The sequence below is a fragment of the Sorghum bicolor genome, chromosome 5, assembly GCF_000003195.3.
Source record: "Sorghum bicolor cultivar BTx623 chromosome 5, Sorghum_bicolor_NCBIv3, whole genome shotgun sequence".
In the NCBI taxonomy this organism is placed as follows: domain Eukaryota; kingdom Viridiplantae; phylum Streptophyta; class Magnoliopsida; order Poales; family Poaceae; genus Sorghum; species Sorghum bicolor.
Window position 1 is genome coordinate 45,157,399 of NC_012874.2, and position 5,288 is coordinate 45,162,686.

Sequence of the window (5,288 nt, forward strand, 5' to 3'; positions counted from 1 at the left end):
ATGAAACCAAGAAATTGTCCTACCGATACACCAAATGCACACTTATTGGGATTCATCTTTAAACCATGCTTCCTTGTGCATTCTAACACCTTTCACAAATCGGCAAGGTGTTTTGTGAAGTCTACAGACTTAACCACTACATCATCAATATAAATTCCCACCAGCTTGCCAATGAACTCATGAAATATAAAATTCATAGCCCTCTGATAAGTAGCACCAGCATTTTTCAAGCCAAAGGTCATGACTATCCATTCAAACAACCCAACATGACCAGGACATCTAAATGCAGTCTTTGGAATATCTTCTTCAGCCATGAATATTTGATTGTATCCTACATTACCATCCATAAAGCTGATGATCCGATGCCCAGCCGCAGCATCAACTAGTAGATTGGCAACTGGCATTGGGTAGCCATCCATCGGCGTAGCTTTATTGAGATTCCTGAAATCAATGCAAACCCGAAGCTTCCCATTTTTCTTGTAGACTGGAACCACATTGGAAATCCACTCGGCATACCGACACTGCCGAATAAATTTAGCTTCAACAAGTTTAGTTATTTCGGCCTTAATATCAGGAAGAATATTAGGATTACATCGGCGAGCTGGCTGTTGATGTGGCCGAAATCCAGACTTGATAGGTAACCGATGTTCAACAATTGATCGGTCTAAACTAGGCATCTTAGTATAATCCCAAGCAAAGCAATCTTTATATTCCTTTAACAAATTGGTTAACTGTTGCTTACACTCGGAATCTAACTTAGCACTAATAAAAGTAGGTCTAGGCTTATCACCACTACCTATATCTACTTCTATTAAATCATCGGCCGATGTGAATCCCTGGCCTAACTTTCCATCATCGGCGAACCTATCCATTAAAACCCCTCATCAGAACCGACTGCTTGGATTGGTGGAATTTCATAATCGGCAACCTTGAGGAATTCTTTCTCCCAAACTTCTCCTGAGATACATCTAGTCCTCTCATAGGTATCTGCTTCTGCCGATGCAATGACATAGGAAGAGTCTCCCGAGACAATCTCAATCTTGTCGCCTACCCACTGGACCAAGCATTGGTGCATTGTAGATGGGATGCAGCAATTAGCATGAATCCAGTCTCTCCCTAGGAGCAGATTATAGGCTCCTTTTCCACTGATCACAAAGAAAGTTGTCGGCAAGGTTTTGCTGCCGATGGTCAACTCGACACAGATTGCCCCCTTAACTGGAGATACATTTCCTTCAAAGTCCTTTAGCATCATATCGGTCTTGGTCAAATCGTGTTCTCCTCTTCCAAGCTTTCGATACACTGCATATGGCATGATGCTGATAGCAGCTCCACCATCAATTAAAATCTTGGTCATCAGCTGACCATCCACTCTCCCTTTGACAAACAAAGCCTTAAGATGCACCCTCTCATTATCGGCAGGCTTTTCGAAGATGGCTGTCATCGGATCCAGTGCCAACTGAGTTATCTGGTCGGAAAACTCCAACTCTTCATCATCACTAGATGGCGCAAGGAATTCCATCGGCAACATAAATACCATATTAAAATCCATTGATGGCCCTTTTCCCTTAGAATCCGGTTGTTGCTGATCAGACTGCCCAGAGTTTTTGCCCTTACTTAGCTCTTCCCGTCTCACGAGTTGCAGTCTCCTCTTCTGTGTCTTGGTCAATCCCTCTGGACACCATGAGGAAGTGGTGACTGCCTTGCCGATGGACGACGATGTTCCCTTGACTCCATCTGATAAGTGTTAGCATCCCTGCAAAATATGAATTCATCGGGAACTCGTGCATTAGCCATTTCCTCAAGCTCTTCCTGATTCCTGGGAAAATATCCAACACGATCACCAAGCCTGTCATGCACACTGAGTCTGCCCCCCAGCCGATCATGAACTGACGCTCTCTCCCTAATCAGCCCATTAAATCGCCGATTATCATCGTGATAGCACCGATCGGATCTGTCATACCGATCATAACCATTACATTCAGGGCAATCTCTAACAGTAGGCAGTTTAATATTCTGTTCCCAGCAATGGATGAAGAACGGGCAATTCCAATGATCTCTGTGCCGATTCCACTCTTGTTAGCGTCTTTCTTCTTCCCGATGATAGTCTTCTTGCTGGCGTCGATACCGATCCTCAGGTTGCTGCCAAGTCGCTCGAGGCCTTCTATGAGTTATCACAATACCAGATCGGGGAGGCCTTACTGAGCTATTTCCTTCTTGGATTAAGCCTTTTCCTTTAGCATCGGCGGCAGTAATTTGATGCTGAGGGTCTACCGATGCATTTCTTTCAGCTGCTTCTGACGTCAGCACCTTAGTTTTCCCCTTAGCGTCCAACATGTTTGTCGGAAAAGGGTGTTGATCAATCTTCATCGGCTTCTGAGCTTTGGAACTATCAAACTTGATTCTCCCAGATTGAATAGCCGATTGCAGTTGTTGCCTGAAAACTTTGCACTCATTAGTGCTGTGAGAAGTTGCATTGTGCCACTTGCAATATTACATCTTCTTTAATTCTTCAGCCGATGGAATCACATGATTGGGTGACAGCTTGATCTGACCTTCTTAAAGTAGAAAGTCGAATATCCTATCGGCTTTGGTGATGTCAAATGCAAACTTCTCTGGCTCCTTATGCCCAAAAGGACAAGACATCGGCTTCTTATTTTTCACCCATTCTGCCAAGCCAATGACTGGTTCCTCATCAGAGTCCGAGCTTGCTGCTTCATCAACGAACGATACCTTTTTATTCCATGCTCTTTTGGGTTCAAAATGTCTAATATCTTGATCAGAAATTCTCTGTACCAAGTGACTTAAGCTTTCAAACTCCTAAGAAGCATACTTGTCCCTGATGTGCGGCAACAAACCCTGGAAAGCCAAATCGGCTAGCTGCCATCGTCCAAAACCAGACTATAACATTTGTTCTTGACCTCCCATATCCTCTACACAAAACTTTCAACCGATTCATCACTGCGTTGCTTCAATTTGACCAAATCGGTGATCTTCTTCTCATGGACCCCAGAAAAGAAGTATTTGCGGAATTGCTTCTCTAGATCAGCCCAAGTAATCACTGAGTTGGGAGGTAATGATATAAACCAAGTGAAAGCCGATCCAGACAATGATGACGAGAACAAGCGAACCCTTAGTTTGTCCCTGTTAGCAGCTTCTCCACATTGGATGATGAACCTGTTGACATGTTCCATGGTTGATGTATCATCCTGTCTAGAAAACTTAGTAAAATCTGGTACCTTGTACCGATTTGGAAGTGGAATTAAATCGTATGCAGGAGGGTACGGTGTCCGATAAGAGTAAGTATTGACTTTGGGTTTTATCCCAAATTGGTCTCTCATTACTTCAGTAATCTTATCGGCCCAATAAGCATCGACATCTTGCCGATGAGGTGGTTGCGGATCTGGGACCTGCTGATATGCTTCCACGTGTCTATGTGGTGCGCCATCTGCATGGAACATTGGGTTAATCATTTGGCCACCAATCTGCTATCCACCAAATTGTTGACCACCAAACTGCTGACCCTCGAGATTCATCGGCTGGTTGACCAACCCCTGATTCTGGAATCCAGGGTAGATCCGGCCTTGTTGAAACCCTATAGCTTGATGATTCTGTTGGGACATTTGTGGAAAGACTTGCTGCTCAGTCCACCCACAATTAGCATTCATCGGCATAGACCCTGCCGACGTCTGGTAATTGGGCATCATCATTGAATTGACATACCCTGACTGAGCCATAAACCTCTGCTGCGTCGGCATTGAATCTGCCGATGCGTTAGGCATCTGGAACGTTGGAGCTTGAGAATTCCCAGTGTAAGGCCTTGCAGTAGTGGTTGTAGTATATTGGGGACTCTGATTCATCGGCAAATTTGGAGCTGCCGATGCCATAGGAGCCTTGCCTCTCACATTAGCTGTCTGAGATGTACTAGGTGTCTTCAATGTCAGCTCTGGGGGCATACCATATCCCCACCAGTTAGCAGGAGGGACCGATCCCGACATCGCCGATGCCAATAGATCTGTAGCAAGCTTGATCTGCCCATCCAAAGTCGATGGATTGGTCATCATCGGTGTAGATTGCGCGTTAGTGACTCCTAGCGTGCTTGGAGGGACAGTGGTTTCTGTGCTCGCAGCGGCCGCAGCAGCCGATGGAGCTGTGACAATTGGTGACCCCGGCTGATGATGAGTAGGACCAACATAATTTGGTGGCAATTGTCCTTCCTTGAAAGTTCTAACCACAGCATTGAAAACCGTGTTGGACAGCACACCAGCTTGATTGATCAAGGCACGGTTAACAGCACCGTCAACCATGTCTTGAAGTTTACCAGGATTGGCGTCGAAAGTAACCTGCCGAGGCATCGGCAGTCCTTCCTTCTGGATCACCACGCCACTCCTGTTTATGCTGAAGGACTTGAGGCATTGTTGCTTGTAATCCTCCATGGCTTTTGCAATGGCTTGCTTCTGCTCATCCTTGAGATTGGCTTCCGTCACGGGGATGACATTCTCCAAGTCAAACTCGGTAGTTCACATGTTGATCTTGATCTTGAATAAAGTCCCACTGGGCATGCCAAAAGATGTGTTGATGCAAAAAGCTAGATCTGCAAACACAAAGGGCTAATACCCGATTCAAACGTTAAGGCGTGCCAGCCGATTTGACCTTACTATCGGCAAAGGTGATAACTCGAATACTTTGGTCCCGACAACAGCGATGCGCCCGAATGTCACAGCTAAGAGGTATTCACGCGGAACTTGAGAATACGCCGAGCTTAAGTCGATGAACTCCTAAGAACTCGTAGTAAAAGGAAAATATGACGAAGTCGTCGAAAAAAGTAGATGCTGGAATATGAGTAAAAACTTATATTTGATTGATTGATCCATTCGTTCATTACAAGGCCCCAGGGTCTACATTTATACCCTGCTCAAAGAGCTACAATCAGACACGACTATGGACTCGAATTCCAAATTAAATAGAATCCGTATACAAAATGATTTAAACAACTAAGGAAAACACAAAACTATCCTCCCGTGACAAACTGGGACACCATCATGGATCAATCGGCAACCTTCAGGTTCTCCTCCCGAATCATCGGCAGACTCCTCATCGTAGCCATCGGCAAAGGCTAACGCTGACCATCGGCATGAATGCATGACCACCCATGGACTTAGTCACATTTAGCTGTCCCTTCATCGGCAACCACCCTCATCGGCAACTCCCCTGTAGACCAGTTGTTGTTGCCCTATCTTGCCGATCTATACTCTACCGATCCTGGGTACGTGTCCAAAAATGGTGTCAAC